The following is a 23,656-nucleotide window of genomic DNA, read 5'->3' as shown; positions in this document are numbered from 1 at the left end:
AAAGGCTAGACAGATGATGATGAGTTAAAAAGTCTTTATTGACCAAATATCGTCTGCTATAGGTGGAGTGGAAGATATAGTCACACTTTTTACTGACTATAAATCACCTGAGTTCCAGCTAGATCCCTTTTTGTTTCATGGTCATTGTAACTATTTAAATCAATCTCATAGCCCTATGGGAATTACTTGGCATTGCTCACGGACTTCCTCCGAAAGTTACTTAGGGTCGAGTGTCCTCGTGTTTTCGATTATTTACGATGTTTCGTTTTGGTTGACTCAGAGTAGCCCCCCTGGTATTGGCTGCCGAATTCGTGCCAATATCATGTCAGGTTAATGTTATGGGTTCTCCCTATTGTTTTACTTTACGCTTCTTTTGTTTTTCCAATAGGTTTTTGACAGTGTTGTGTTGTGATATTTGTTAGTATGAACTAAATAAATATCAAGTTTTATAAATACTGTATTGATGGAACTTTATATTAAGTTTTTTTAGAATGTCCGTTAGTGTCCTCTTTGGAATTTAGATAATATATTTTTTATCCTCGGTTGTAAATACAGTGTGATATACTTATAGGTGAGTGTTTATGTTATAGTTGCTCAAAATCAGAACAGTGCTTATTTATTACACTTACATATTTAGAGGTTATTCAAGGAAGTCGAACATATCAATGTAATTCTTATCAAAGTGTAGGTATAAACTAATCCTTGATCCACGTTTCACGCTCGCTTACCCCATCGTTTTAAGGCCTACAACAATATTCCAACAACCAAAGGCATCTCAAAAGTTTTCTCTTCCTATGCATTCGCATGGTAACCACTAGGGGCTTGTTAGAAGATTACACTCAAACCAAAATTACATACCAGTACGTTAAAATATAAATGGTGTTCGCTTTCGTGTTCTAGACTTTGAATCCCCAGAGATGGTGGTATATGGTTTAATATTATTATCTTTAGCAGCTTACTTATATGCTATGGTGTTTCGGTGTCTTATGGAGTTTAATTCATCTTGTTCATTAGTTGGTAGCTGTCTGTCTGTCTGTTCTTTGGAAACTGTGGTCACGATACATAGACGTAAGTTACAAATTGCAAATAATCTTGAAATGGTAAAAAAACTTCTATCTAGGACAATCACGCTTATTCTTGGTTATGAGGTAAGCGAATCGAAATTTAAAGCATGTATGTTTAGAAATGCATCACTACGTTGCATGATGTTTCGATTATACTGTCACTATTTGATATCGTCAAAAATCAACATTTCATGATGAAAGGTGGACATTGCAATTTTCAGGGTGCTGTAAATAAAACTGTGTTTTATTGCCCAAAGTTTATGTGCGTTTTTATGTTGAACTTCACTTACGACTACTTTATGATGGATAGTAACTTACACTGTATTGAATCGTCTTTGTGTAGTCATGGTCAAGTTTATTTTTTAAATGGAACTACGTTTTCAAGGCTCTAAAATGTCTTTGAAGCACCAGCACTACATTTCGCCAAGTTTAAGATTTTAAGTAAACACAAAATTTTCCTATAAGTACTAAAAATACTTAATAAAAGACATAATGAGAAAATGTCTACCAAAATCAAGCTTAACTCTTTTAACTTTTACTTCAAACGAGAATAAATCAATAACCTAAATTGTCGGCGCCATTAAAACCGCGAAAGGACCCCAGTCATCAATGGCGACATTGATAGATAGATGCCCTCAAACTTAGTACATAATAAATAATTAAAATTCCCCAAGAGAAACCCGGTTCCCCAATAGGGTTTCGTGCCAAAGGAAATTTATAAGCAAATTGCCTTTTCCGTAAGCTGAAGGTATATTTTTTTGGGAAATTTACAAGGGTATAGTGTGGTTAAAAAGATATTTGAGCGCACCTCTTTCTTTGATCGGACCTTATTTTAAGTGCTGAAGGCCTGTAGTTATTGTTTTTAAATTACTTCGAATATATTTTTAGGAGATATGGTAAGCTGTATGAGTAACTGAAGTGGTAATCTTTTTGAAATTTTATGGACATCTAAGTTGCTATCTCTTGGAACAGTTTTGCTTATGTTTTAATCTATGACGTTTTACCTACACATTATAGCATTTAGTTATCTATAGCTTTCGACTAGTCCTCTTGAAGTCCATGACTCGTAAGTTCGTTTTGAAATTAAGAGATAAAATACAAAAAAAACAAATCGTCCAAAAAAAAAAAACAGCCTCCAAATTCCATCGGAATATAAACACTCGGAAAACTTCGTCTTTTATTCCTTTAGACAGAGATAAATGGTAAATTGGAGACCCTCACTCACCATCGATCAAACTGAGGAATGCATTAATGCCCTAAGTTCCATTGCAAGAATCGCGCAGTTGATTATTTTACGTAGAAGAACAAAGTTAGTTAGAATTAATATCTAACATTGCGCAAGCATGGTGATTAATGCTCAATCCCTCTCCGTGTGAGAGGAGGCCTGAGCCCAGCAGTGGGATGATGAAAAGGCTGTAACAGTATCTAACAATCCTCTGTCTCAGTATTTTTCTTTTGGTTTTAAGATCTGACGGCTGAAAGTCTCTTTTGGTAGGTGCATCTATGTTGCCTTTCATTTACCAAGGCTTCTGTAACTGTTTTGAAAAATCTTGCAACTCTGCAAGATGTGCTTGGAGATATTATCTGGAACAAAATGAAAAGACATCAGGTAACTTTTAAATACAATTTAATATTAGATCAAACGGTTAGGATTTATATTCGAGAATTGAAGTAGAAATGCAAACTGAATTTAATAAATAAAATAGAGCTGAAGCAACTGTGACATTATCCTTGTCAGCGAGCCCTAAGGCCTGACAGATGCTCCAAACTGTTGAAGTTTAGCGACAATTATCTTTTAGGTTAGCGAACGATTAACGAATCTTCCGCCTTTTTCACGCAAACTTTGTTACAGCGATCTTAAACTTCGTCGAGAGTTTGAAGATGAGTCGTTATTAAGGAATTTTAGAAAGTTCGTCCCTCAATCTTTGAGATGATAATGTTAATGATTATAAGGTTTTATTGCCAACGATAATTTAAGAACAGATAGATTCATACTAAGGGTAACTGGGTTGAGGGGGTCAGACAGGGCAGTCGCTCCTTGTAAAGCACTGGTGCTGAGCTACTTCCGGTTAGACTGAAAGCCGACCCCAACATAGTTTGGGAACAAGGCTCGGAGGATGATGATGATGATAGAATCATACTAACCTTTATTTTAATTTTCTCTTAAATTCACTTCTTTTCAATCACTATTTATGAAACCCAAAATATACGACCTAACAAAATTCCCTATCCAATATGGAACATCCAAAATCCGAAACATGATACGTACCACGGAATTCAAGCTAAGCATCCAATAAATATGCAATGAAGAGCCATGGTCGATCAATCTACGCCAAGTTCAAGTGAAAACTGTTTATCATAATCTTCTTGGAACATGAAAATTTTCGTGTTCGCCTCTTGTCGATGGTCTAACAGGATTTATGGCCTTTTTCGCGGATGGCTGACGAACATCTTGAAGTCTGAAGTAAAATTGTTTTTTTTTTGTGGTTGCTATTTTTAGGATTTGTTAAATGGTGGCGTAGGAAGAATTTCTGGAAGTATATACGATTTTGCACTCAAAGGGCAATTAGTTCATGGGCACGTTATTTAATGATCAAGTTATCGTTTTTGATACACAAATGGATGCGAATGAGTTTTGGTTTTATAATTGTTGATGCTTGCTGTCTCAAAACTCTCATACTTTTAGAGACATGCGTTAAGTACCAAAATCTGCGCACGTGACTTATTGTGCAGTTTTAAGATTTAAACAACTTGAGTCGAAAGTTTGTTTGGTAGCTCGTGGAAGCATCGCGAAGAAGATTAAAGGAATATACCTTGTTTGTATGTTTTAGTTGATGTTTAGTAAATTAAAATAAGAACATCCTTTTATGTTTTTACAGAATTTTATAATCTTTCCAAAATATTATCAATTAAAATACTGACTAGCTAGTTTAATAACGTCTAATGTGGATGCTATCCATCAATTCACGGTTGTTTCGATCTTTACAAACTACATTGATGCAGAAACAAGGTTGCACTGTTATCTTCTTCTTTTTTAGATCTACTTCTCGCTGCAAGCATTTTGCAAATAGTGGTTTTCGTTCCTACCATACGTACCTTACGTATTCATTTGAACGAAAAAGTATATAAATGCAAAGTGTTCCATGGAGATCGAATCTACCAACTTCAGAAACCTATAAACAGAAAATACCATCAGCAAACAGCTTCCAAACGAAATGGAGTAAAAATGAATATCGTAAAACCTTCGTATTGTAGCTGCAAATCGTTTTACTGACCACTCCAGCAGAAATTAGAATTGATACACTCGTAAACAAGTTTATACGCAGAACTTTAGTCGTCCATTGAATATTAATTTAATGTGAGCTGTTACTGCGTCTATTCTTGGTTGTGTTTGTTTTACTGTATTCTGAAGTAGGTTTTTCTTTGTTTAGACCATTTTCTCCTATATGGTTATCTTTACTTTTGATGGCTAGTTTAATCTGTTAAGCCTTTATGTCCAATACACCCTTGGTGGTCAGCAAGAGTGTATTGGAATCTAGAAATAAACCGTTATCAAAAAAAGTAATGCCTTTTTTGTGCGTATTGTGACATATAGTTAACGGTTCTTTATTACCTTGAAGAGTCGCTGACTGTATAATAAGGTTATCAGTCAGTCATTACCCAGTTAATCCAAAAAAAACATTAGAACTTAATGAACTCGTAGACCCCTTAGATAATAATCGTTACAAACTTGTCCCAATTTGTCCCACATTTCGTTATCCTGTTCAAAAATACACAGTACAAAGTTATTTCGGGCCTTGTCAACAGTAATCAGTGGTCGAAAACAATTATACCAACAAGCTCTGTTAATGGAAGTTTATTGTTTCATCTGATTTATCTGTTCGCTCATCTACATTGTGTACTAAGTTATAATGTTGGTCTCTTGTGTGATATCCTCACACGGGAAAGTTTTTTGGAAAGATAACTGAATATAGCACCTTTTTTCATTAAGGATAGATCTTTGGTATCACTGTGGAGACCTCAGTTGGTTTGTTCAGTTCTTTCTGTATAATGGCTGAAACCATTTAGACGAAATTCAGTATTAAGTCACTTCTATGTTTTACTATTTGTCTAGGAATACTGTTTTTTTGCTTCGTGTCACCGGCTAGCATCTAAATTCTATATCATTCTTGAAAACCTTACCCACAAACTTCGAGCAAACATTATTAAGCCATAATTTGTCTTATACTGGTATAATACTTCATTTTTATTTCATTAACCGTAATCATAACGTACGCCAGCAGTTTTCGGCACGTTCCGTTTCACCTAATATACAGGGGTTTGCCATTCCGTGTGCATTTCCGAGAAATTAATATCGGCTGTGCCAACGTGAGTCGAATCGTATGATGCTTAACGCTTCTCCTTTATAGTATTTGGAATCGTTCCATTTCTTAACTTTTCTTGAGTTATTTTTCAAACCTTATTTGAGTTTGAGTGGATTTTTATTTTTGAAATAATTTTGGTGAGTGAATTTTGTATTTGTAAGTTAACGGTATAGTATAATTATTAGAGTTCTAGAGTGGAGACCACGCCTCGGCAAACGTAGTGTAGGACGTCCTCAGGCACGGTGGAGTGATGACTTGCGCAAGACGGCTGGCAGGAGCTGGATGCGAGAAGCTGAAAATCGATCTCAGTGGCGTGCACTTGGAGAGGCCTATGTCCAGCAGTGGACTGCGATAGGCTGATGATGATAGTATAATGCTCTGTATTATGTTAACGGTAACTAAATCAGAATGATGTATGGGACATAATTGTTTTGCCAGCTTTGAGGTTCTCCAAATAAATTATCCTTATAATCTAGCTAAAAAAGCCGAAAATATTAACATAAACACCCTCTATTCTTCTAATAAAACCAGTTTTAAATTCAGGTTTTGCTCAAAATGTTTTAACAATGAACCTTATCTCGTTATTCTCGTTTTTGTTCAATGCGTTTGACATGAAAACCCGTAGAAGCCCTACTCCTTATTAAACGCGTTTTATTCCCGAAATGACGTGATATACACCGGTTTATGTTTTTGATTAAAAAGCTGCCATGCTCAATCTTTTCTTTACGCTTTACAGTTTACGGAGATGCCTAAAGATGTGCGCACACGGAAGGAGGAAGTTATTTTTTTCGTAATTCGCTTACTGCCTACTGTTGAAATTAGTTTAATCAAAACCTTTTTACCTTTTTTCGAAAAAGTGTTATGATTCGAGCCTATTTATGGTGTAATGATAATAACACTAATCATTTTAGCCATTTATAGGTTACTCCAGAATATACATATAAACTTGTTACATTGAAAACTATTTACTTATTTAAAAGAATAATGTATCATTTCGTCAACTCAAAACGAGCCTTATAAAAATCACACATATGTACTTACCCACACATACAACGCAATGTTGATCTCACTCACACATTCAAGCGACGTACGTAAATAATTATCCTAGAATTCCTTGCTTACATTTTGACATAATTACAGTCTGTCTGAAAACACCCTTTCTAGATGAGAATTAACTTGAACACAGCTAAGAATGAACAGTTTAAAATTTCCGCCCGAAATTAATAACTTGCCCTGAGCTGTTTCGTACGCAATTTTCTAGCTTAGGCGATTATCACACTGCCCCGCATGATGCAGCGTAGTGCGTGGATGCGTTTTTTTCCGTTGTATGGAAATATCTCCGTTTGTATGGAAAACACGCATAGTCCAACACACTGAAAATGCATCCACGCGCGTTCATGCGGATCACGCACATACATGCGGAGAAACACGCACCCCCGCGCGTAGGTGCGGGGCGAGACGCAAGGTATGGTACACTGAATCCCGCAATGCCGCGCGTGATTTTGAATGGGCGTGACGTGTATATTTGAAAATGGAACTCGCTGTGCGTGAATTTACAAAACGCACCTACGCGCGTGAGTGCGTGAAAAACCCGCACGATGATGCAGATCTGCACTCCCGCAGGAACGCGCGTAGGTGCGTCGACACGCAAGATGCAGCGTGATGCGGGGCAGTGTGAAGATCACCTTAGAGCTATTTTCTTGTGATACTGTCGAAGTGTTTGAAGATTTTTGTAATTAATGTTACATTTGGGATTGTACTGTTTTGGATTATTATTTTTAGTTAAGGTGCCAGTAAATATGAAAGATAACTGTGATTTAAAAGAATTTGAAATAAATATACCTCAATCAGATGCAATGGAAGCAAGATTCAATTGTATATATTACTAGCTTCTGCCAGCGGTTTCACCCACAATCCCGTAGGAACCACGGCACGAACCCGGATAAAAAGTAGCCTATAGCCTTCCTCGATAAATGGACTATCTAACACTGAAATAAATTTTCAAATCGGTCCAGTAGTTCTTGAGATTAGCGCGTTCAAACAAACAAACAAACTCTTCAGCTTTATAATATTAGTATAGATGTTTAGTTTTATGACAAAATCACACTAACAATTCTAATTACAAAAACTCAAGGTCAAGGTCAAATTTTCAAGGCCTTAGTTTGAAGTTATCTATGGAAATCTGTATATCTCTCTATACCAAATTGCATTTACAATATCTATGACGTCATTATTCTAGTAGCCCCAAAAGTAGGTACCTACAAAAAGTGCGATGACACCCTGTAATTTACAAGTAATACGGTGAAACGTTAAATTGTTGAGTTAACGAGCCTATAATTTTATCTTATTCAGAAGTTGAACCCTTATTCCCGTGACTCGGCAACTTTCTCTTTGACTAGTTACACACTAAAGTAAATTTCTATAGGTCTCGAAATTTCCAAAACAATTTCTCAACATCAAAATAAATTATTAGCAAAGTTAACTGAATGATGTAAAGTTTTTAGTACCTACACTTTCCTGTGCAAATTGATTTCGGAGTGATTCCAGTGAAATTTTTGATTAATATTTTGACGCAATGTTGTTATATTAAATTAGTTGGTTGTTATCTTAGTACGTTGATTTTCTGAAGTTGAAATTACTTGACGGTGGTTTGTAGTTGAATTTACAATTAGTTGCTTGTACATGCGGTACCTAGCGAAGGTTATAAGATTGTTCAGATTTGAAACCTTTTAAAATATGAGGCAAAATTCCCAATAATTAATGCGCAAATGCCAACATGTCAAACAGATGACGACAATGTATTATCTTCCGGCCCCATATGTCCTTCCCCTCCAAACACACAAACACACACACACACATACATACACACAAACACAGAGCATATAAGCACCAACAAATTTCACACGTCTATTATAAGGATCCGCCTTATTAAAGACACGAAGGCACTCTTTAATAAGTCTGCGCCGTTGCAGAATTTTGACAGCGGGGGGGGGGGGAGTGAGGGAGTTTTGAGCCGAAGACATTGAAATATGGATGTATGAACGTCGTTTTATTAAAGTGTCATAGATCGACAGATTTCGCGAATGAATGCGTTTCTGATGAGCTGGATGTTTTCTTTGTTTTTGATGTAATGTATGGTGAAGCGTTGATTGAATTTGCGCTTGATTGTAATTTATGGTCTGTCTTCAGTGGCGGACGTTTAATTTTTGTAGGCTGTACGAATACTTAGAATAAATGATGTGACCTGTTATGCCGCTAAACACACCCTATGCTTTGCTACCATGAAAAGTTATGTGTTAGCTTTTATCAACTATCATCATCATCATCTGCCGAACCTTCGCCTACCTTTGTTGAGGTCGGCTTCCACTCCCACTTGATGCAGCTGCCTACCAGTGTTTTACATAGAGAGACTGCTTACCTCATGTTCTCAAATCACCTACGGGAGCAAGCCAAAGCAATCCAATATACCTTGGTAATTTTCTTGGCTTTTAGACTTTCTGGCGGACTACCCGTAATGTCTGCTGAAGATACCTACTGACCTCCGAGCTATCATTATAGTTCGGCCATTCAGAGAATGCGTTCCTGACACGTCGCGATTGAACTGACGACGTAACTTTGCAATGGCGTTGCAGTTACGATAAAAATATTTTTGCTGGTTGTTTACCGTTTTAACAATTGAGGAGCATTAAAACAACATTATTATATCAATAATCAATGAATGTTATTACGTCGTCAGTTCAATCGCGACGTGTCAGGAACGCATTCTCTGAATGGCCGAACTATAGTACTTAAAGGCATAACTTCAGCGATTCTTATCTCCATTATTTTGACACCTCATTCTTCAGGCTTTCAATGAAATTGTTCACAGATATTTTACTTGAACGAACAGTGTAAAGACGGCTGACTGGTCGTAAAGCAAAGCTATAGGCGTTTTATTGCAAATTGCATGCGTGTGTTTTTCCACCGAGGGCTTTGATGGGTGTGAAGATCGATATGTGTATTGTTTACATATTAGATTTACGAGATAGTAACGGGATGGATTCTGAGGATACTTTTATGTTAGGACCTTTTGTAAAGAGGCAGTTTTTGAGTTAGAAGGACGGTAAGGGATAAGGGCAGGAGGGTGATGATAGGGTATACCTAGTCGTGGCTGCCTCTTGCCTCTCAACTAAGGGTGTGCGGGTTCGATTCCAGATTAAGCTAATGACAATGTAACTATTTTAAGATATATGAACTTTCTAAGTGTATCATGGACATCAATGACAGACTAATATTAAAGACATACATCTAGACGGATTTAAAAAGCCTGACATCGCCAAATCGTATTGATAAACACCCATCACCATTCCATCTACTTATCTAACATTTTGAAATAACAAGGAAGTAAGACTATATAAATAATCTTTAACACAAGTTTCTCACATCACTAACTGTGTTCCTGTTCAAAATGAGAAACATGACAAAAGGGGGTTCAAAGTGGCTTTCGTAACGGATTACATAGTTAGCGAAGTGACTAATCATGGGGGTTTGAAGTTTCTTAAGTGGTGGAAACTAATTGAGAAAGGGTTGTGTGTGATTTGTTTCAAATTGTTCGTTGAAGTTATTTGTAAGGTGGTTCCGTTGTTTCTAGGAGACAGAGCTTGTAACCAAGGTTTAAGTGGTCACTTATCTGTAGTACAGCAGGTGATGACTTAACTAAAATTGAAGATAGAAATAACAACCTTGTACTTAACAATACTATTTTTTTGTTATTTGGGATCAGATCTCGTAAAAAACTTGATCGTATTACAGTTTAGTAGTCACTGTAATCTGTTTGGAACTATTACATACATTTGGTTACAAAACATGGTTCCGAACTAAACACTATGACAATGACCTTGAAAATCATACCTAACTGCATATTGTTTTCAATACAAGTGAAACATTTTTATCAACTAAGTCTTGCGTTAAAACATTTGCCAAAGTCGTAGCTATTCGCTACGAAGTGCTACAGAATGTAAGTCGTAGTCGAAGCGTAGCACTCTCGTAGCGTACTTAATTTTTAGTATGGTATAATCGGCCCCCGCTAAGTGAAGTTCTGCAATTAAATGTTATGAATGGTATTGGGTATAAATGTACCCGACACAATGCTTAGTTGGAAGTCATTATGCTTGTATATGTGTGTTCACTTCTGACGTACAAGTTACTATTTGTAGGTTGGGCTTTGTAAGCTTCTCAGAGAGTACAAAATGACGAAATTAAATATCATCCCATCCTTCTGTCTTGAACAATTCTTCTTGCAGCCGCTGCAGCAAGTCGTCAGATCAGCCATGTGAAATTAAATAATACAACATATTCATTTCATTATATATTTTCACAACAACAAAAATTCTATTTAACTACCTTTTTCCCTAACATCAAAAAATATTACGTAACCGTCAAAGCAATACCGTCATTTGCCGTCATGTGCGTTCACAAATTGCCACGTCAGTCAAAGTCGCGTTGATCAAACCTAGCTAACTGATTGACAATGTTTATTGAGCCTTTGTGCTCTGCAGTTGCAGTTGATCAAGTTAATTCCTGAATTTAGAATGGTGGTAGACTGATGATGAATGTGATGTGATGTGAATGACTGGTGATGGTAAACGTGTGTTAGGTACAAACGGACTATAAAAACGCGTGGTGATAACGCTCATTCCTCTCTGTATGAGAAGAGGGTTGAGTCCTGTAATGGGACGATAGAAAATTAAAGCTTGTGAGAGACGTACTATAACAGAAATCAAAGAAAAAGGCATGCTACACCAACCCCAAATAGACCAACTACATATATTTAAACTGTGCTAATACCAAATAGTGTTTCTTTACTTTCTTGAACAGAGATGGAAGAAGAAGACATGCCGCCCCGAGCCCATCCATCCTCCGAGCCTTTTCCCAATCATGTTGGGGTCGGCTTCCAGTCTAACCGGATTCAGCTGAGTACCAGTGCTTTACAAGAAGCGACTGCCTATCTGACCTCCTCAACCCAGTTACCCGGGCAACCCGATACCCCTTGGTTAGACTGGTGTCAGACTTACTGGCTTCTGACTACCCGTAACGACTGCCAAGGATGTTCAATGACAGCCGGGACCTACAGTTTAACGTGCCATCCGAAACACAGCCAATGGTGTCTAAGATATACTTAGAAAGTACATACAAACTTAGAAAAGTTGCATTGGTACTTGCCTGACCTGGGATCGAACCCTCGCCCTCATACTTGAGAGGTTGGTCCTTTACCCACTAGGCCATCCCGAGCCCTAAATAATGTCTCCTTTGTTCTCAATGTAAGAAACTGAAGCTGAAAGAGAACTGTGATGCCTTAAACAAAGTAAATGTTGTTATTGATTCCGATTTAATTGTAAAATAGAATAGTGCGTTTTTGAAATTTCTAGCCTTTTTTTAAATTTAAAGCTGTAGTCATCACAGTCCACGAATAACGTTTAATACCTGCAAAAGCATGATCTGTAATTAAAAGAAGTGCTGTCCATAGGTAGTCGCGTTATCCCGACGTTCGTTTTAATTGCAATCCCGCCAATTTTCAAAGGAATTTAATCATAGCATTTCTCATTTTGCTGTGTCGGCAAAAAATCTCTCAGACAAAGTTCGTCATAAAATAATTCTACTTTTCATTCCCTTTATGAAGAATGCTGGGAGGCAGTTTAAAAATTCCCGGCTTGGATGTAGTTTGAAAATAATAAAAACATGAAACTTTAAGTGGGAGACGTAATATTCCCCTCCTGTGTTAGGAGTAGTTCTGTTGGATATGTTTGTGGGAACTATTAGTATGGTGGCTTAGTTTTTATACTATGTGCGATTTGAGAGGAAATTGTTAATTGAGTTATGTTTGTACCTGCTTTATATGGGACTACATTTTACTTGACTTGGAAGTGAATATTTTTCATGTTTGCCAGAATTTGAATTGAGTTTCGTTGCAATCACATAAAAAATATTTTGCTAATTCTACGAAAAGAAAATCCTTTTATTCATTGTTGGCTCGTTGGGGCTCCAAAGAACTTCTTATAACTTGTAAGGTAAATAAACCTTGAAAATACTAAGAAAATTATCTGTTAAAGTAATATTGTTAACATTTGTCACGGTGTGGTTTTCGAGATGCTTTCTGTGGGCAACCATTTACACTGTTAACAGTACTACCTTTGACTACACTGTATTTTGAAGATTCGCAAAGGGATTGTGTAAAGTCTCATTTCTTGCACTACTGGTCTTGCAATTTTAAACTTGTTAATTTTTTTTCGTTTTAGCTATTTATTGTTTATTTCTGAATATTAAACTGGAGTCTGCAGCACGTGCTACTAGAACTACCTTAGTTCGTGTAAAATTGTATATGCATATGACATAATCGGTAAACATATAACGCAGTATCCTTTAATTTCAAACTACAAAGCTTTAGACCCATAACATGAATACAGAAACCATATTGCAAAATGACTAAAAACCGCACAATCATCGATCAACATTTTACATACGACGCGTCCCTTGACTAATTCGGCTGGCCATGTCACTACCCACTCCATAGCATAGCTATACCAAAACCATTTCATGGGAACTTCACCCTTATAACTTTGAGTATATGGGTGATATTCGTGCGCATGTTTTCGGTAACTCGTTAGAGGATTGTATGTGTGGGTCTAATGCATCAAATGGTAAATATTCCTTTGGGATAGTTCCGCAATTAATTGATATTGTTATTTTTGTGAATTTGTGTCGTTTCTATGCAGTAGTCGTATTTTATGCTATTGATGGATACTTAGTAGCTATGAGGCAGTGTGAAATGTGTTATTAATTTTCTATGACATATTGTATTGTTTATACAGACAAGATACTATGTTTGGCTATACGAATTTTGTAAAAAAAACGATTTCGCAAAGTTTTGAGTTTACAAGGTGTTGATTTGCATTTGTGCCATACTTCAGGAGAACATAAAATACGTAAATAATCGATTGGAATTACAGTAGACGGGAAATAGCTAATATGCACTGCTATTTTTGTCATTGTAATGTCGTAGTATTTCAGAAGTAATCCAATGTTATGAGTGAAATTTATGAATAATCGTTGCGTATGCTTTGTGTTTGCGTTTGTGTGAGGGCGCAGCACGGTTTTAAGGCCAGTAACACACGCGCCAAGTTTAAATACGGCTAGATGACATTGACGGAATTCCGAAAAAAATTGTTGATTTGGGTCGAGAATCATTAGCATAATTACGTCCTTGACTATGGCACGGATGCAAATCAACAGCTTGTATATTTGCCTTGCCTTTAGCGTTCGAAAGTAAGTAAAGTTTAAAGTGTTCAGAAATCTGTATCATGTAGCAGCCAGAAAGATTTAGGTAAAATTATTATGTTATGTGTAAACTAGCTGTTTTGTTCTTTAAAATATATTAAGTACTGAGAGATGTGGACACTATTTTCCTTTCTGAACCTAGACCTAGACAAGTGACTACGCCTATATCTGGTAACATAATCAAATAGATTAGGTAATCCTAGCGTGTTGTAACGCAGTAAACCTTGTGCCTAATGTTATACTCCACGTAACAATTAAGTTGACACGAGTATACTGAAGTACCGTTTAGTTTAAGTACTCATTTGGTAGTCTAGTTTTGCCTTCATCTATAAACCTCATCATCTCCCGAGCCTTTACCCAACTATGTTGGGGACGGCTTCCAGTCTTACCAGATGCAGCTGAGTACCAGTGTTTGACAATGAGCGACTGCCTATCCGATCTCCTCAACCCAGTTACACTGGCAACCCAATGACCTCTTAAGACTGGTTGTCTGACTTACTGGCTTCTGACTATCAGCAACGACTCCCAAAGATGTTCAATGACGGTACAATATATACCTACCTATCGCAAAATATTTACTTCATCATTATCATCAGACTTTTTGCTAGCACACTGCAGAGACACAGGCCTCTTCTCATACAGAGAAAAATTGAGCGTTAATAACCACACTTGCTCAAGACTGATTACCGACTTTAAAGGCCAGATTTCCTCAACACGTTTCCCTTCAGATTCACAATCCAACCAAAACTTAGAAATTAATCCCTTAATCATTTCCTATTTCTCATTAATGCATTAAGTAAAATCTATTTACGTCACTACGATAATACATTGACAACGTAACTACGTGTAGTTGTCTCATCAAGACGTGGGTTTGCGTTATGTGCTATCATGGAAAACAAAATGACTAGCGGAGGTGCCATAATGGAAAATCTCCTAAGAAAGTAGCGCGCCAAAATGCGGGTGTGCTGGGGACGAGGAACGTTGCTTTTATCGCCCTTCTTTAGACCCGATATTTTTAAGTAATACCAAAAACATTGACAGATGTCCCAAAGAACTCGAATGCCTTGATAGTTCACTCTGAATTGATCGTTTTGGTCGTCCCCACCGCGTGTTTGACCCAGAAAAAGGCGCCTGACCTATCTGCATTATGGCATCTCCGCTCATATTTCTTACTCCGTGCGTATTATCTATTAACAGCTTCTAATAGTTCCGTTAATGGATGACGTTCAACCCCTCGTGACGTCACTAGTTTGTCTATGTACGTGTGTGTGTGAGTGTGTGGGTGGGATGATGTGATTAATAATTGTTGTGCAGAAAGATGGTTAATGCAGGTAAGATCCTTTGAAGTTGGGCTCGATCTTGGTGAATTATAGATGTAACTTGTCAAGATGTGGATAGAAGTGAAGACATTTCTTCGTATCTTCAAAACCACTATTATTAAATTATGTAGTCGTTTATACTGACTGAAGGATGGTTGCACATATAATGTTTCAGCCTTTATAAATTACAGGACTGGCAGTCGCTGTATTTTATCAGAATAATCCTGATATTTTAATAGAATTCCAGAGACTGCCAGTATTCTAGTTAAAATGCGATATGCGAGCCTAAGACGAAAACCTAATACCTACATCAAAAAATTCTAATCATATAAGGATCCCCAACTGCGCAGAAGACGTATACATGCTCACACAGATCTGCTAATCCTTTAGAGTTAACAGGATTAGCTTGATCCTCTTAGATATCTCTGTATTCTTGAGTTGTATGCGCTTGAGTTGATTTTGCACCTGTGTTCATTCGTTAGGCAATTTGAGCTTTCATTATAGTGAATTTATTCATGTGTTTTGGTATTTAAGTAATAATTTTGAAGCTATTTTAGTGGTCTAGGTAATTGGTTAATTTACAGTAAGCTTTATTTGTGTAGCGTGCGTTTATATTAAACGAACAACTAGAGCTAGGACAAGACCATTACTTCTCAGAATTTTATTTTCTTTATCCAATTTCATATTTTTCTCTATTAAATAATTTGACTTAAGTATTCGCCCAAAGCAGCAAAATACTAAGACATCCGTGCGTAACAATAAGATTTTCTAAGTGTTTTGATAAAGAGCTTGGTGCAAAAAATGATTCATGCAACTATTATGAAGAGATTTTTTTTTGCAAGACTTTTATTTCTTGGCTGATTTATAGGAAATCTTCCTATTTCATCGTGATGACAAAAAAATAGTAACTTGACTAGGTATTACTACCTAAGAATCATCATCATAACAAACATCAAAACATTTATTAATACAAAATATTTATCAATAGGAACAAATTGTATTTCTACAATATTTTTTACTACAACTCCATTTAATATTTATTAGTTTCCCAATAACTGTAACAGCGGAAGAGCCAACTTTACCCCGCTTGATAGTCTCCAAGGATCATTGATTGATTATAATCAATCATGATTGAAATACCTTTGCTATATACCTACCATACATATGTAGTGAAATTGTGATCGATCGACTCGTGGGGGCAACATTCGCGTTTCAAGTGCTGTATCAAGTATATCAGGTAGGTTGTGATATATTGAATTAGTAACGAATGTATGATTACGTTATAGTGTAATTAGCCATATCATGTAGTACAATGTATGTTTATATGTACACTGTTTCTTGTGAATTTTGTTATATAAGGATTGAGGGAAGCGCATATCTGGACAAGGAAGGCATAAGGTCGACAAAATTTCTTGATAAATGGCTACGTCACTCTGAAAGATTTTTCAAAATCGAACCTTCATAGATTCATATAGAATTGCGAAACGACGAGATCTGCTTAACAAGTGTAACTGTATACCGGAACATTGGACATATTCATGTAGTATCGTAAGTCAATCAGGTCTTTTTAATTTCCAATTTTGTACTTTCTAATTTTTACAGCCAAGGGTTTTTTTTTGTATATCTATTCAATGTAAAATCATGTAGGATCGTGTATAAAATTATCTCTTCTTCATTAACTTTAATTTGTCATCCCGTCTAATAAGCATCAACAAAAACTATAGAAATAAAATAATTTGATTTACAAGAAATAACGTCATGTTTCTCGTTACTAATGGCTACAAACGATTCTATACATTCACAATTGACACTTGGATCTCTGCCCAACCTGTAAGCCACAAAGCTTGAAGATAAATGAACAAAAGCGTTATACTCACGCGCCGATGTGAGAATTACTTAGAGCAGGTAACCAACCGGAACCACCACTAGTACAAATATGTATGTGAAAAAGTCTGTCAAGCTACTCGCAGGGGTGAGGCAATGCAACAAATAGTGATAGCTGACGCACACATTTTTGATCACATCGTTATGGACACGACAAAGTTGTCGAATAAAAGCATAAGCTTGATGCATATACATTTTTATGTACTGTACATTATGTACAAGTATGATTGGTCCTCTCGCACCTTTGGCAGCCGAGAAAGCAAGGCAATGGTGTCTCCAGTAGTTTAAGTTCTCTAAGAAGAATTCTAAACGTATATTTTAGTTTCTGGGACACTTGTCTGCTAAAACAGATGGTTCATCTATTTCGAACCGAAACTGTTTCGGACGACATATATTTGGGAATTCCAAAATTGAATGCGACGTTTTTATTTTGGGTTTGCTGTAGATTAGAAAGCCCTTCCGTGTCTGGTCAAGACTAAGTGACTGCTGTGTAAATCTGTTATACATTGCAGGTATTTTTTGCGCGTTTGTTTCTGGACTTTATGTGACTGGTTTCAAACGAGAAGGTCGGTTGTTGGTATGCGATTATCGCAGTTCATGGAGAGCAGGAAAACCAGAGAAGATGCAAGTCCGTTGCCGATGTTACTGAACTCTAGTTTTGCTTTTTTGAAAAACCTAGATGTGCTTGTGCATGTGAAAAAAAAATGTTTTTAATGATAGTAAGACTGAAAATCCTTTATGATAAGAGTTTTGGTCCAGCGATTGCACAGTCATTACATGGTCATATGTGTTCAGTTCAGTGTGAACCGTTTTCTTATCTTTAGTAATTTTTGAATGGAGGGATGACCAGGTCGGCATAACAAGTTCCTCAGTGTTTCGGAAGGTACACTAAATTGCTGGTTCAGTCTGCTATTTTTACAGGTGCTATCGTTAAGCGTAGAAGCCAGACAACCAGTCTTACCAAGCTGTACCAGGTAGCCTGGATAACTGTGTTGAGGAGATCAGTCTAGCAGTCACTCCATGTAAAACGCTGATACCCAGTTGCATCCAGTTAGACTGGAAACCGACCTCAACACAGTTGGGAAAATACTAGGCAGATGATGATGTCTATCAGCACTTAACGAGTTTTTTTTATGATTCTGCTAGCTTTCGCCCGCGGTTTCACCCGCGTCCCGTAGCTGGATGGTGACAAAAAAAAATCCTAAAACCTTCTCCCGGGTCTAAGCCGGGTCTAACCTCCCCTCTAAATTTCAGCCAAATCGGTCAAGCCGTTTTCATGTTATGTCGTGACAACGGAAAGCGGGTTTCATTTTTATATATATAGATAATATGCAGAAACAGATTGATGTATTTTGACTACTCATCCGCCATGTATTTAAAACATAATTTAATATACTTCTCAGATATAATGCGAGTCTTAAATTTTACTCTAATTTTATTATTGTAAGCGTCGACGGATGTGGTATTGAATATTGTCGGTAATATTTCAAAACTGCGGTCATTGGCTATCATCCAAACACTCGGATAAAGCTGCCCATTCAATACACGACATGAAGTGAATTTGAAGTGAAATCTGTAGTTTAGGTGTTGAAGTAAATATTTTGTAGATAAAAAATGTTTGTGTTATCAGTTTTATTGCGTTTTTTTCATCGGCTGCAATTCATATGTTTCATAGATGATTTTTGTTGAAGTATGTATATTTTAGATATGAGTATGTAATCACAAGACACTCTCAAACCTACTGCAAACTTTTAGTCTGCCGAAAGTTTGACTGGACTCAAAATCAGCGTAGACCTCTTATAGTGGCAGTGAAGTCGGTAGATAGAGGTACATACCTTTGGTATGCCAATGGTAGTACGCACAATAATTATAGCGATCTTGTTTTGCAGAGAAAAAAGATGGGATTAAAGATTATTTTCGATGGCTATAAAGAAAGAAGCTAGCCTAACAGTAATGTGAAATTAAATTACCACCAAGGTGTCGGTCTGTGCACAGGCCAGAATTTACACGATTTTGAGAGCACGTTAAACATCCGACCCCGGTTGTCAAACGTATATCTATGTTGGTCATAACACAGTCAGACGCTCAGAAGTCAGAACTTAATCAGGAATGCTATTATCGAGTAGTTATAAGACGAAAATAGCAGACGCTTCCTTTTAGTCTCAGCTGGTAGCAGTGAGAGTAAATTTTAAAGGGATTTAATGTCCTGTAGTGGATTTGTAATAGCACACGTTTAAACAAGGTTGGACCATGAATGTCAAGTCCAGATTCCTCCATGCTTCGAAAAGCAATTTAATTCATTGGTTTAGGCTGTCAATTGTAGCTTAGGTCCTCTACGGATAAATAGAAGCTAGAAGATTCGACAGCCACTATTTTAGTGAAGGGGTATTTTGGTACCCGGTAAATGGGCAGTGGAAATAAGATACGCAGTCCATCCATGAAACTACTGAACGCCTCTGAAGCTTGTAGGCATGATGGCAGACTTTCGGATTTACCCAAAACATACTTAACATTTTTCAAAAATGCTTTACTAAGCGATTATGACACTTTCATTACTTAGCCAGCCAACTAAGACCCCATTCTACACATATAAAACTTTCCAAAATAGTATACCTATCTAACTGAATATCTTGTATTGATCCTATAAGTACTCCTGCAATTTGCTCCCAAATCACGTGCTGCAAGCTTGTTTTGGCTAACGAAGGTGCATCGCTTTGATAACGAACCGAGTCTCATTAATTTTCTAGCTCTTTTAGATTCTAAAGGTGCTTGGGGTATTGTACAGGAGATGCGGTCAGTTTTTTTTAGGGTGAAGCTGCAATAGATTCTCAATTATGTCGAGTATCACAAACGCTTTGATTTCTTGCATCTCCTCATTGTAAAATAACCTGACGATTTTGACTATAATAGCAAAACTGATTCAATCAATGAAAAAACGACGTCAAACTGAACTCACTGTGTTAAAATTGTTTGACAAGAGCTGTTAATCAGAGTCCATACAGTTTTATCAATGAAATGACAAATGCACTTTGAAACTAGTGGCTTCAACACGACGGGCCTGAATTTCAGAGAGCCTAGACTTACAACTACCGAGAGACGACGTCTGAAATTAGACACTTAAAGGTAGATGTTTTATCATGCATAATAATATGCAAAACCGAACGAATACGCGCTGTAAAATCCACTAGTGTTAAAACCCTCTTATTTCAGACGCCAGGAATTCCTGTAACGTCACACATCGAACTTTTTTCAGTAGCTTGCGTTTTCTTTAAATGTTTTCTTAGGTATAGCCAAATTTTACCGGCTTTTTGCACGTGGTGTGATCAGTGCCAAGAATTGAGAGTATGCCCTTGAAGATAAATCATACTATTGGAATGATTGTTATATCTTCGAATTTATTGGTCATCGATCCATTGAAATGTATTTGAATATTATTTAAAAGAGTAACTGAATGAGAAATAACTTCAGTCATATTAAAATCAGGAAATTGTATGGCATCACAAAACATAAATTTTAGGAACAAAAACCACCTAACAACAGTATTTAAATATATACCATGTATTAAACATATGTATTATACAGTACTTTAACCGGACCCAGAACTCCTTTATGCAAAACGGTAATTTGCATACTTTTTTCATGTTCTGGCTTTGTCCCAAACTTTGGAACAAGTTCCGATCATATAATAAACAGTACGTTTTACTGAGCCCGTATTATCGCATAGGTACTAGCGTTTTCTCATACGTTCACCCGTTTCCTGAAAAAGTCTCAGGAAACGGCTTTTGGCATCTGGTTAAAAAACGGCAAGGTGCAAAGATTCCTTACCATTATTAAAGCGCTAACAATATCTAAAACTTACACCTAGAAGCCGAGAAATACACTCTTTTGCAAAAAAAGCACCGACGCGAAATCTTTGGTTTTAAGGACTTTACGTGTATTTCAAAGGGTTTTAATAACTGTAGGATGTTACTAGCATCAAAAGGGTAAAACTTTTCAGTCACAAAAGTGTAAAACATCCTACAGTCATTCGCATAGGTGCCCGCTTTTTTTGCAAAAGAGTTTATATATTTTTCCATGGAAGTCGACTTGATGGATTTTGTGTTTGATTGATACAAATTGATTAAACGTGTTCTGGTTTTAGAGATGCTAAAAAAAGATGTAATGGGTTGGTCTATTTTTGGTACCATGTTGTTTTAAAAATATCTAAATATTTTTCAAAATCAGTGAGAATGATAATAATTAATTAACAACACACCTTGCATATGTAACTTGATTGATGGCAAATCATCATAATACTTAACCTCTGTAAATGGAGCCCACGGGCTTATAAAACTCTTCCTAACTTAAACCCACGTTCCTTCTGAACTCTTTCGTGAATAACGAATGCCTTTCAAACAATCCCACAGCCTTCGACTAATTAACACCCACAAGCTACACTTAAACAAAGGCGTGATACAAGTTCCCAGATAACATTATTACCACAAATAGCTTTCTGCACTAGATCCAAGCTATACAGAACTATTGTCAACTGACCTACATAACTGAATATAACTGAATAGGTATAGCCTGTACTAGTGATTCCTCGAATCATTTGCTCACTGTTTGTATTCTCGGTACCCTTTGTGTGGTGGGTATCTATGGTTTTGAGTAATTATTGTCACCTATAGCACAGACCTATAGTTAGTATAAATGGATGGAATTATTGTATGCCTCCAATTGGCTGATTCTTTTTAGTAAGCTTTAACGGCCTCGTTGGTCTAGTGGTCGCCAAGCGCGAATGCTGTGCATAGGGTCTGTAGCCTCTATGGCCTATAATCATACTCCTTCCCTTATTCCAATTTGAGTAGGTGTCGGCATAGCATGTCTTCTTCTTTCATAGTCTTCCCTCTGATGTCATCAAAAAACATAAAGAAATGGAGAATAAACATTGAAGTCGTGAATGCAGGAACTTGCAGGTTCATGTTCAGTGCAAAATCGGACTGTACACTTCGTTTGATGTAACAAAACAGGAAATCAATATAAAGCCCTAAAGCTTTTAAAAATGTACTGTACCTATATTTCTTTGTGAATGGTAAATCAATTTGCAACTTTTTCCGATATAAGTGCCTCTTGATAGCTCAAAAGAACTTTAACAAACTCCAATAGTCTCGGGACTTTTGAAAAACTTTCAGCAGTTGTAAATTACTCTCGAATAATAAATGTTCAGTAATTTCGTTTACTGGTAGGTATTGCTAATTGGTTTTGGCAATTCTAGTAATTAAATGCAATTGCTGTTATGTTATTTTATGAAATTGAAGTGTGATTTCAGCTTTAATAGTGCAGGTATGATATAGGTTAACGCAACGTAAGTATATGCTTTGTTAATTTTATTCATAAAACAAACATTTTGGTCACTTAAGAAAGATTACGGTTGCCATGAAATTTGATATTGACAAATTAACACTATCATTTGAAGCTAAAATATATAAACTTTTTCCTTGTAAAGTTACTCAAAAACCTAAAGAAAATTCTAACAATAAGTTAAAACGAAGCAATAGTCAAAACGAAGCATCAAAATGGCCTAGCAATATACTGTCGGTCCCTCATAAAAGTCTATATCTGTATCACTAACAAACCCAAAATTCAATCTGTTTTACATTTTGTTTACGCGTGAACGATTTATCATCGGGCAAACACAAAAATATTGAGTTACCATTCAGCGCAAACTTAATAACGTGTAATGTTTACGATCTCGCCATATCTCCATTTATCTTTGTGATCCGTTTATTTTCAGTCATATTGTGTGGTTCACCGACATTTTGTATTGTGACTTTATTGCTAGAGAATACATATTACATAGTAATAGGTTTTGGCAAAGTACGTTGCCGCCCTGAAGTTGGCTACCTATGACTGCGATTCAGTTAATATATAATATGTATGGATTAGTTTGGAAGGCATAACTAACTTCAAAGCGGCAAAGGCATTTGACCAAAATTATAAACGAAAATAATGTGTACTATCCGTTTTTGCACGGTTTCACCTGCTTCCAATGGGAACTACTGCCCTTGCCTGGATAAAATATTGGCTATGTAACTCGGGAAGCGTAGTGTGTGTAGTGAAGCTTTCAAAAAGTGAAATAATTTTTCAAATAGCTCAGCAGTTTCGGAGCCTTTTGGGTACAAACATACAAACAAAAAAATGTATGCTCTTTATCTATCATACTAGTATAGAAGTATAGATTAGCTTTGGACCTTGTAAAGACCACAAAGTAAATATTAACAAAAGAGCAAATAAAACTTCAGGATCTAAATAGTTAACTATAAAACCTTCAAGACATTTACCAATTGTATCTTACTCCAGTTAATAAAACTTGTTAATCAACGACAGCAATTGCCATTTAACAGACAGTAAAAGTATATTAAAGTAATAACTATAGAACAACAATTATGACAGTTATGAAGCGTTATGGTCGCCATGAAAATATTGTTAGGAAGCAATTTTTCTTTTCAGTAAGAATAGTGGACCTTGCAGGTCTTGTTATTAATGCACTGCAGATATTAGGGTTTAAATAAAGTTTTTAACGTGGTTAAATAAGTTATTTGGTATTTACCTCCATTTTGACGATATACCTATTTATTATACGCTATTGAGATATAAAAAAATAAACACTGGAACCTCCCCCTTTTTGGGAAGTTGGTTGCAAATAGAGTGGACCAATAAAGTTATACATACC

Source organism: Helicoverpa zea, chromosome 3, assembly GCF_022581195.2.
Source record: "Helicoverpa zea isolate HzStark_Cry1AcR chromosome 3, ilHelZeax1.1, whole genome shotgun sequence".
NCBI lineage: Eukaryota > Metazoa > Arthropoda > Insecta > Lepidoptera > Noctuidae > Helicoverpa > Helicoverpa zea.
This window is presented reverse-complemented; position numbering follows the sequence as displayed.